We start from the raw sequence: 12,895 nt of genomic DNA, 5'->3' as shown, positions 1-12,895 counted from the left end.
GGTTCTAATGTATGTGGAAAAATAAAAGCGGGCCTTGTGGCACTGCAACATTTGACTGATGTTTAGTCATTATTCTTCATATTGTTTCATACATTTTGGTCGATTATGTGTTGATGGAAAATATGATCGTTGCATAAGGAGAGCTTTATGTGAAGCGATGAGACTTGTGTCTATTCTAGGAACATCGTTTATATGCTTGACTCTTTATGTCTCATTGTTTTGCATGCTAATCTAATAAGAGAAGGACAAGGAGAAAATATTAACGAGAAAAATCATATTAGAGGTTTTATATGTGCTTCTCTAAAGGAATAACCTCTTCTACTCTCAATAAGTTGAGGTCCCTCTTCCACCCCACAAAATAAATAAGTGACGAAGCATAGTCCTATAAAAATAATTAAATAAAGGGTAAAAGAAGATAAAGGATTCCTGCATAGGGAGGTGAAGCAAGTAACTTCATTTGGGTACTTTCCAGTCTCATTGGTAGCAATGAAATGCTTATGTTCTTGTAGTGACTTTCTCGGGGTACTATCTAGGACTGTTGGTAGCAAAGCAACACCAAATATGAAAAATCATACTCTAAATATCTTAAGCTCGTGAATTACATTACCCTTCTCCTAAATCAAAACATTGTGATATGGCTGGCCTGATGAATGTGTTCAACCGAGAAAGAGATGAATGGGACTATATCTATAATCGGGTTATTTGGGGAAGCCAAGGTAATCTGTATGATGAACCAATACTTCTTAACAAACTAGACCCTGTTGGGAAAAGCACTGGGGGGGGGGGGGGGGGGGGGGGAGTGAATAAATATTTGAAAAACAATAAACTTTTCGATTTCATATCCATATTTCTATACGCAACTTTACCGAAAGGAACTCGCATATGTACGTGACTGTTATGCAGAAAACTAGTGTATATCTAGTAAACTTACTTTTCAATTAATTCATCAACTTTTTAACTTGAGCCAGTGTATCAGTACCTCATTAAACATTAATTAGACAGTAACCATGTGCAATGAGAAAAAAATAAACCATTACACATAGGCAACACATCAACACACATGAGCACTAGGATTTTTAGGTGGAAAACAAATGTGGGAAAAAAACATCGTTGTTGTCTTCTTTGTCTTCTTGTTATTATAAAGAAAAACTTCTTACAATCTTGTACTAGTGCACACTCATTTCAGCACACAGGCACCCGCCTGCAGAAGGCTACAACCTTCTTTCATTCTCCAACACCCAATGGAAGTGAGCTCCAACCTCCCGATCTCATTTACTGGCACCCACTAGAAGGGAGCTCAAACCCCCTGATCTTATTTACCAACTACCATTGGAAGGAAGCTTCAACTCCCCCACTAAAGGCTCCAAACCTCAACACCTCCGTGGACCACGTTTCCTAAATTTTCATACTAGATCCACCTGATACAATACATCACAACAGTAGGCCATGTTTCATCAAATTTTCAGACTGGACCCACTACCAACATTTAAGCCCAATACAAAATATCAAAATTGATCACTGTAACACAATCATTGAACCAACCAATCACTGAACCAAATGAATCAACCAATCACTAGATCAATTAAATCAAATCAATCAACTTATTCGCATACATCCAAAGCACTCAGATCACTATAACCAGAGTACTAATACTGAACCCAAACACTACATCAACTTACTAAATCAATTAAAAGCCTTGATCAATAAACTATCAAAATATATACCCTACTTTACAGTAGCAAATCCACATGTATACACTACTTCCTTGAAGCATAATCACATATATATTTCAAAACATTGAACCCATGAAACTAACCCAATGTCACTCTAAAATAAACACTAAATCATACACAGATCCACTACATCAATCTGAAATAATCACAAAACCATCACTGATATTCAATCATAAACATCTAGTAGCTTCATCATTCTTCAATCAATCAATCCTGAATTAAAATATCACTATTAAGCCCAGATCATCAAGTAATACTTCATTAGCAGACAACAGAGACACAACAAGATTGATTAAACTGATCAGACATCTTTTCTAGAAAACCATAGCTTATATACGCACCTTCCATAAAGAATTTTTGCGTGTATACGCACTTTTTAGGAATGAAACCTGCATATAGATTTGAATAGATACATGAATTAATAATTTTAAACCCATGTTTGTACATGCCTTTCACGTTATCAAACCTACATGCAAATCTGCAATTTCTAGCACAAACCTTCACTGCACAACATAACTTTATACATACCCAGATCTCGGCATACAGAATAATCACACTTCAAAACACTATCATCATAGATCAAATCAACCCACAATCAATATTTTCATTTTGAGATCTGTTGGATCTAATCCATCATTAGATTCTTGGGTGCATACTTAGTTTTAGATCAAACAAATCAATAATAGCCCATTACATGCACACTTGCTTCAGATCTAACTATTCATGGAATATTCATCACTTGCATACACAAACACTTTGATATTCATCTCCTTATATATTTTATCCCTTATACAATACCATGGGTTAAAACAATACTAGTGCCAATGGTATTCTTTGACGGGATCAAATATTTGTCTCTAAGCTCAATACCATAGTTCAATACCATGGTAAAGACCCTTGGTATTTGGAATAACATGGTGGTGAATTTGTATGCACATTTGCTTCTACATACCAGCATGTGTATGTGGATTTGCTTCACAAAACCCACATATACTTCTTGAAACTTCATCTTCATCATTCCTTTGTCTCTGAACTGATATTCCTTTTCTGTCACATGTAGATACATCATGTTCACATCTTCGTCAAGTAGGTTTCCATTAAAAGACAACTCATCAAGTACGTTTCCATCAAGGACAACACATTAGTCATAAGGCCAACAATCTCCCCCTTTGGACTCGATGGAAACCACTTTGGTTTTTGGTCACCATAGCCTATAAATACCTATAGAACACATCAATCTAAGTATCAAGCATTTCAAACACCAATTTACTCTCCCCCTTTTACATCAAGGGAAAAGGGATAACCAATGTTGAATGAAGGCTTTTCTCTTAAGCGTTGTAGATCTAAACTACTCAGTGTGAATATTGAATACTGACCATGCTCCCCTTGAGCATATGCTAAATTTTCTAAATATATACAAAGGAGTACATGACTCGATGACTCAACCATACATGACCTTTTCTATCACCAATGACTCATGCATACATCAATCAGCGAACACAGTGGGATTGCATATTTGACTCAACATTAGATAAATCACCCAATCACAGTGGGGTTACATATTTGACTTCATTATTACATCAACCACCCAATCACAGTGGGATTACAAATTACATCACATGCCCAAAAAGACTTGATCCCAATAATCTATGACTGAATTTTGAAATGATTATATCATAGGTCTTTACATGACCTTTACATTAAATGACATATATGACATGTCTAACCAAGACCAAAGAACTCTATAGTGAGGTAACAAGACCAACATAGTCTTCAACAACCATAATATATTGCACCATGAGTATCTGTCAGTAGCAACCAAGGAATTCTAAAGCAAACATAATGGCAACAATGTATTATTAGAAGCATATAAAATGCTCCCGTTGAACATGTGCCAACTATTTTGTATTAGATTTGATCATATCATCTCATATATCAGTGAGAACATCAAATTATCTTCATCAATCATTCATCCATCAAGGCATCAACAGACTATAACCATCAACCATCATAACATGAAAGCCAAATAATAATTGTTTGAAGTTCAGATCTTTTCATGAGTCTGTCTCACTGTTTCTACATCATAGAAAAATCTACGTGATTGTTCAGCTTAGAAATCATGTATATGTGTGATTTTTCTTGAAAGGATCCATGTACAAGAAGTTAAATACTGAAACTTCATAGCTTCAGCTCCCCCTATTCCTGTAGTGAATGTACCTGTTTACTGTTACTACACCAGATGCACTGTTAGTAGTATAATCAACATGAATATCACAACAATCATGGGAATCATCATCAAGACAAAACATGTATTACTCCCCCTAATATTACACATTACTGGTCCTGAGGACCTGATAATCATCTTCTGTTCTCATGAGGTCATGTACCTCACATCAGTTTTGCAGTCAATTTTAGAAGTATTCCTTTAAGAATAATGGACTACAATGGGCACCATCTTCTTTTACTCTGAGTCTGAATTCTCCTCATATCTATGAGAGTTATTTTTTTCAAGCACATATAATTTGTCTTGGTTTTTATATCCTCTTGCTATGACTCTTACATTTTCATCATCCATAACCTTTCACTTGGTTGATGTAAAAACAATTAAGTTTCCTTTATCTCCCATTTGACCTACACTTAGAATATTCTTCTTTAACCCTTGAACTAATAAGGCATTAGTTTCTCCTCTATGTTTATTATTTTTGGCTTTACCCTTTCCCAGAACTTTTGTTGGAACATTAGTTCCAATAATAACATTTATTGGTTTTTCTTGAGAGACTCCATCTTACTCTTATCTCCGGTCATATGATGAGAGCATTGCTATCTATGTACCATTAATATTCATATCAAAATGAGTAGATAGCAATACCACACCCTATTTTTTCTTCATATTTATTCTTATTATGAAAAATGTTGGTGGATCCATATTTTTCAAGTCTTCAGACATCAATATTCTTATCTTGTTGTTTACCATGTTGTCTGCAGCGATCCATAGACTTGTTCCTCCTTTCTTTTGCTACATGCTCAAACTTGTTACAAGCATAACATCTTATATGAGAAGAGGAATCATAATATTTATGTTTCATATTCTTTATATTGCAATCAATGTATTTGTGACCAAATATATTGTAAGAAAAAAATATCATTTAAAGTACCTAGAAGTTGATGATCTTTCTATGAGGTGGTTATTAGCTTGAAATGATCTACTTCTGTAATTCGCTGCAACGTGTCCATAATTATGACATATAGAAAATTCAACATTATTGATCAAAGGAGGGAATTGATTAACATTTCTATAATTAAGAATAAAGTATTTTATTTGAAGGTTGACTTCTTATCTCTTTGTTGAGAATTTTAGGTTTTGCATTGTTACTTTTTAAATTTCTTGCCTCATCTTGTGAACTAGATTCTCCTTCAACAATTTCATGACAACCAAGACCAAATTTTATGGCAGGAAACCTTTGACTACTAAGAATATTATCCAAAAACTTAGTACTATCTTGAAATATCAAATTTTTATCCTTTTCTCCTAATTTACCTTTTAGAATGTTTACCTCAACCATCATTCTTTGATATTGCTTTTCCTTTTCTAGATATTGCTTCATCATACGTTCTTCAACCCTTATTCCTTCCTCAACTTGTTTTTTTAATTTGAGAATCTCATCTTTCAACCCATTTTCTTGTTCTTCAAATGCTTGAAGTATTTCTTCATTTCGCTTATCTGATTTTTCAAGATCTTGTCTTAGAGAGATGATCTTAGCTTTAAGACCTTCACGATATTGTTTAGATTCCACAGTAGCATTTACTGATTTAATACAATCCTTGTTATCATAAGCCTACAACTTATCTTTAAGATTATCAATATTTTTCAAATCAAGATCAAGTTTTGTTCTAATATCAAAAATCTCTTCTAATATGTCTTCTTCTTAATCAGAAACTCCATCTGACATAAAAAAAAAGGTTGACACATTGTTAAGGATAGGATTACCTGGTAGTTCCCTTGATGAAAATATTCCTTTGGGATTTCTTCATGGATTGCTTGTAGCTTAACCTACATTTTCTTTGCATTTGTACAATGTTTAACATTCTTTAATGTTGAATCAAGCATTCTACAAAAGATGTCACTAAAAGCCTTACTAGTGTTTTTCACTTCCTCATCAGATGAAGGTACCTTGGTATAGCCATTGCATACTAGATAGCAAAAATCAAGGTTCATTAGATTAGGCTTCATCTTTTCTTTCCATTGTTGATGATTTTCTTTCCTTAGCATAGGAACATCTGCATTGTCCATTGTTTCTGACTTGCCTTGATCTTCTACTTCTAGAGGCATCATTCTTGAATATTTTTTATTTTAAAATGGTTACTTTCACTTTTATCCATGAGTGCAAATTCAGTCGTTTCACTATCATCATTACTACCATTTTTTCATAGACAAGTAAATGGAATGCAGTTAGAACAAAAACCCATACCTGATAATTCTTTGTTACCATCTTCTTCATTCTTGATTAATATAATGCGGGTTGCTTCCAAACTTGAATGTTTGTTGACATTTGTAATTGTCACTGCATCTGATATATCATTGTCAAAGTTTTCAATAAAAATATCATTTTCTTCTAGGCCATCAAACTCATTACTACTTCTATCTTCGAATGCCATAAGTAATTGACATTCTTGATCAGACTCGCCTTCTTCACCATTTGAAATACCATCACCATCTTCATGTGTGTAAAAACTTCTCTTGTTTTCAAACTGTCTCCTATTTATTTTTGTAGCTTCTTTCCCTTTCTCATGATTTTCTCTATAAGGACACTTAGCAGCGTAATGACCAACTCTACCACAAGCAAAACATTTGAAGGGAAGCTTACCTTTGAATCTTCCAGTACCCACTTGGAGTTTCTTTATGAAGTTTGCCTCTTCTTCTTCTGATACATAACCTGATTCTTCCTTTTCTTTTCCTTTTACAGTAGATTTGAAGGTTTCTTCTCTCATGTCTAAAGGACCACCTTTCCTCATCTCAAATGTTGTCAATATTCCATGGAGTTGATCAAGTGTGAGACTTTTTAGATCCTACATTTCTTCAATAGCGAAGACATTGGAATTGAACTTCGAAGTTAGTGATCTCAGGAAAATTTCAACAACAGTAGCATATTTTATTTCTTCACCAAGATTTCTCATGGAATTAGCAATTTCATATACTTTAAGAAAAAATGTTTCAATTCTTTCATTATCATGCATTTTCAATTTCTCATACTGTATTCTGAATGTTTGGTGTTTAACACTTTTTTCCTTGGTGTCACCTTTATAACTTTGAATAATCTTATCCCACATTCCCTTGCCTATTTTTAGTTGCATTACCTTCACAAGCTTGAACTCAACCAGACTTCCCAAGATGGCATTTACAACCTTTACATTGATTTCATATTGTTTCTTTCCTACGGTATCTGTGGGAATGGAGGTTGGATATTGATATCCGCTTTCAACGATTTCCCATACATTAGCTCCCAGTGCCTACAATTATGTTTTCATCCTAAATTTATAAAAGACAAAGTTGGTTCCATTAAATAAAGGTGGCTTGATAGAAGATACTCCTTCTTGAATACTCATCTTGATGATTCTTCCTTCAAGCGATCAAGATTCTTCCAAAGGACTTGCTCTGATACCAATTGTTGGGAAAAATATTGAGAGGGGGCAATGAATCAGTATTTGAAAAACAATAAACTTTTCAATTTCATATCCATATTTCTGTACGCGAATTTACTGAAAGGAACCTACGTATGTACATGACTATTATGCATACAACTAGTGTATATCCAGCAAACTTAGTTTTCAATTAATTCATCATCTATTTAACTTAAGCCAATGTATCAATACCTCATTAAACATTAATTAGAGAGTAACCATGTGCAATAAGAATAAAATAAACCATCACACATAAGCAACATATCAACACACATGAACACCAAGTTTTTTAGGTGGAAACCCAATGTGGGAAAAATATTGTTGTTGTTGTCTTTGTCTTCTTTTAATTATAAAGAAAAAAATCTTACAATAGTGTATTGACACACACTCATACCAGCATGTAGGCACCCACCTGCAGAAGGCTACAACCTTCTCTCATTCTCCAGCACCCACTGGAAGGGAGCTCCAACACCCTGATCTCATTTACCGGCACACACTGAAGGTTCCAACCCCATGATCTAATTTACCAACTACCACTAGAAAGAAGCTTCAACTCCCCCACTGAAGGTTCCAACCCTCAACACCTTCATGGACCACGTTTCATAAATATTCATACTAGATCCACCTGATACAACACATCATAACTGTAGGCCATGTTTCACCAAATTTTTAGACTGGACCCACTACCAACATTTAAGCCCAATAAAAAATATCTAAACTAAAAATTGATCACTATAACTTAATCATTAAACCAACCAATCACTGAACCAACTAAATCAACCAAACACTAAACCAACTAAATCAAACAATCACTGAATCAAATCAATCAACTTATTCTCACACAATAAAAGTAGTTGGATCACTATAACCAGAGTACTAATATTGAACCCAAACACTGCATCAACTTACTGAATCAACTGAAATACCTGATCAATAAATGATTAGAATATATACGATACTTTACTGTAACAAATCTGCATGTATACGCGACTTCCTTTAAGCATACTCACGTACAGATCTCAAAACATTGAACTCTTGCAATTGAACCATTGTCACTCTGAACTAAACATTGAATCATACACAAATCCATTGCATCATTCTGAAATAATCATAGAACCATCACTAATATTCAATCATAAATAGCTAGTAGCTTCATCATTCTTTAATCAATCAAAACATCATTATTAATCCCACATAATCAAGTAAGACTTCATTGACAAATAGCAGAGACACAATAAGACTAATTAAATGGGTCAGACATATTTTCCAGCAAAACCCTAGCTTATATACGTGCTTTCCATAAATAATTTTCGTGTGTATATGTGCTTTTAAGGAATTAATCTCGTGTACAAATCTGAATAGATACGTGACTTACCAATCTTAAACCCGCGTGTGTACGCACCTTTCAGGTTATCAAAACCATGTATATATTTGCAATTTCTTGCATAAAACATCATTGCACAAAAAAACTTCATACATATCCAAATCTTGGCATAGAGAATAATCACACGTCAAAACAATATCATCAGAGATCAAATCAACCCACAATCAATATTGTCATTTCAAATCTATTGGATCTTATCCATCATCAAATTCCTAGGTGCATACTTTGTTTTAGATCAAACAAATCAATAATAGCACATTACATGCATAGGTGCTTCAAATATAACTATTCATGAAATATTCATCACTTGCACACACAAACACTTTGATCTTCATCTCCATATATAGCTTAGCCTTTTGACAATACCACAGGTCAAAACCATACTAGTGCCAATGGTATTCTTGGACAAGATCAAATATCCTTTCCTCGCCTCAATACCATGGTAAAGACCCTTATTATTTTGAATATCATGGTGCGGAAATTGCATGCACCTTTGCTTCTACATAGTTGCGTGTGTATGTGGCTTTGCTTCACAAAACTAGCATATACTTCTTGAAACTTCATCTTCATCATTCCTTTGTCTCTCAATTTATATTCCTTTTCTGTCACATGTAGATACATCCTATTGACATCTACATCAAGTAGGTTTCCACCAAAACAAAACTCATCAAGTAGGTTTCATCCTGGACAACACATTATTCATAAGGCCAACAAACCCTACACAAAATATTAGATCAAGGTAGAGAAGTCGGAGTTCAACCAATGTGTCACCAAGTGTTGTCACTACTACAACACCCTCCAAAATTTTTTCCTACATCCAAAATTCGGAGCCGAATTTGACCTTGCATGCTATCGTTTTTAGTATTAAGAGTCATTCCATGTATATTCTCTAAGTTTTCAAGTCCCTTTTAGAACAAAACCAAAGTGTCATCTCTTTTAATGCGAAGTGTTGCATATCGCATAAGCAAAGTTATGTTTTGTTTCAAGAGGTAATTTTGGAGCTAATGATTCTTGTTTATCGTGTAAAAATGTATTACACTCATTCCCAAAGTTTCATGCATTATCACACGAGTTTCATCATTTTCATCGCAAAGTGTACCTTAAGTGTCGCACTTGGAGGAAGGTCATGTATCGTCATTGCATTGAGGGGATCATGTTGTTCTTATTATCAATGTTGTCTCGTCGACTGTTCTAAGTGTGTGATCATGTTCATTTTTTTTCCTTGTTCACTTTGGCCTCCATGATCCCACACTTAGCCAAATCTTGAAATTTTTCTTTCCTAAGAAACTTGACTTCACTCAGCCCTCTAAAACTGCGCACTACGCAGACTCGGCCCTCAAAATCAAACCTTGCATCTTGGAACTATGCAATGTACAGTACCTTCCTCCCATAATTTTGCACTATGTAGTCTCAGTGCTCAACCCTTACCCCTGATATCAAGAACTACGCAGATCAGCTTCCTAGTCATCTCCTTCTATAGATTATGCAGTTTCAATCCACAAGCTTCTAGCCTGAATCCTTGAACTGTGTAACTACGCAATGCCTATGCCTCTCTCTCTCTCTCGATAACTTTGCAATGGGAAACTTCAAGCCTCAATCCTACCTCCTTAAGCTCCTCAATTGCGTAATCACCTTGTGACAACCTTCTTGAACTACGCACAGTGCAATCTCAAGCCTTAGTCTTGACTCCTGACTTCTTGAGTTGTACAAATACATAATTCGTGAGCCAGTCTCTCAATCCAGTGTCCAGTTCCAGCTCTGTCAGTGGTTTTCATGAAACATGTTAGAATAGGAGTTTTCAGACTGATGTCATCTCGGCATGAGTTGTTTCTAGTTTCAGGTATTATATCTTGTCATTTTAGGATGAAGATGAAGGAGAAGAAGAAGGATATCATGCTAGAAGACACCTATATAGCTGCAAAGACATGTTGAACATTGAAGAAAATATAAAGGGACACCACATTGCAACAAAATTTGTAGATCAAGATCATAGTGAAGGCTCCCTATCTTCAAGACTTATGGAGGAGAAAGAAGAATAACATGCACAATCTTTCAAGAAGACACATGGACAACAGTAGAAAGAATGGCTTAACATTGCCATATCATCATGTAGTTCATGTCATCAATGTCATTTCATGCCTTGTCAAGGTGTCATGTCAAATTTGTTTATAAGTCATCACCTTCCACGTCATTTGTGGATATTATTATGTAATTTTTAATGTATGAGAATATAATGTAAAGTGGAAATCCAAGAGTCATCTGTAGAATGTGAAAAGTGATGAAGTAGTCAAAAATTCATATGGAAGTCAAAGAGTCATGACAGTAATCCAAGAGTCACAAAGGAGGTGAAGAGTCACCTCATTTGTTATATATACCCCCTCATATCTCATGCAAATGACTTTTCACCTTGGCTCCCCCCTACCATGCAATATAGAGGCATTATTTCTTTTGGAGGATAAAGTTGTTTCTATAACACTCCACTATCGAGTTAGTGGTGTTCATTGTACCGATGTATCTTGGAACTTTTGCTTAATACTTGAAGCTAATTGAGCCAACACACTTTCATGCGTATGTCGTAAATGTTGTAAGACTATTCTTTGAATATTTGCAACCTATGTTGTTTTCATCTGTACTAAGGAAATTGAACTACTTCAATGGCTTTGGTGCTTATCTTGTTGAAGGTGTGTTTTATTTGTTTTAACAATCGTTGCTTCTATGTGAAATAATTCTCTAGTTGATCAACTATTCATTCAGATATATCTATATATCTATATATATATATATATATATATATATATATATATATATATATATAATATATATATATATTATATATATATATATATATTATATATATATATATATATATATACATATACATATACATGCTCATGTTTCTTTACTAGATTAGTATTATTACTCTTCTTTTAAAGGCTCACTTTTATTTCCCCTTTCGGTGAAATAACATTGATACATTATGTGACTGAAAATTCCACAAGGCATACCCACTTTTTCATTCAAAAGTACATGCACATTACTCTCTCATGCTAAACATTACAACCAAGGAAAATATCTAAAAAAATGACAGTCAGGTCTTATTTCCAGAAGGGCTCCTACACCAAATGGTGCAAAGTCTAATTGGAACTTTTCATCGGGGAGACCCCCTTGCATATTGGCAGGATCCGTTATTTTCAACAACTCTTTACTCCCCTTTGGTTGTGTCACCTTGATCATGTATTGAGAACTCTTCTGGTTCTTTTCTCCTGGAGGACTCTCTCTGTCCTCTTTTTCACCATCAGGTGGAATTCTTTAGATGCAGACTCTCTTTTGTAAGGTTCCTTTCCATGGTTATGTTATCCTTCTCATTATGAGAAAAGTTTCACATGCTAATCTCCCTCTTACATAACATATCTAGTTGTATTTGTTTCTACCAACAAACCACAATTTCTTAGTTAATTGAAAAACACAAAACCAGCTACTTGTTTCTACCAACAAACCACAATTTCTTAGTTAATTGAAAAACACAAAACCAGCTACTTGTTGACCCCTTCCCTTATGAGATGTAACAATCCCAGTTATACCTCTAGATGGTATTCTCCTTATTTGATATGTTCCAATTCTAAATTTTGTTCTTTCCTCCTTTAGCAGTCTTATCTGCCTCTATGTTCTAGTCCATGTGTTTCCTCAAACCCTTCAGTCTTCTCTCTCTTTATCAATTCTTATGTTTTCGCTGCAATATCACTTTATATGTAAATTTCCCAAGAAATCTTAAGTCTATGATACCACAAATGATGCAAAGGAGATGACTTCTTTCATTGGAGCACCTCGGTCTTGCAAATTACCAAACACTCAAACCATTTTGTGCATAAATTCCAATCTGGTTAGCAGTCCCATTCCTAAAACTATAAAATAGTAGGAACGGGATTGCTAACCTAAAACTAACATATTCCTAGCTCTACACATGTTACATTAACAAAATCCCACTTGGCCAAACATTATAGAAAACCAACACCTCAACATATTATAATGAGCCACATGCTAATTAACACTTAGATTCCTACTAGAATTTTTAGTCTGTACAATTTATGAGGGAAATTCA

This window comes from Pinus tabuliformis, chromosome 4_1, assembly GCF_031772625.1.
Source record: "Pinus tabuliformis cultivar Carrire ecotype Pingquan chromosome 4_1, CPIR1, whole genome shotgun sequence".
NCBI lineage: Eukaryota > Viridiplantae > Streptophyta > Pinopsida > Pinales > Pinaceae > Pinus > Pinus tabuliformis.
The sequence above is the reverse complement of the archived record's forward strand: the minus strand, read 5'-3'. Positions refer to the sequence as shown.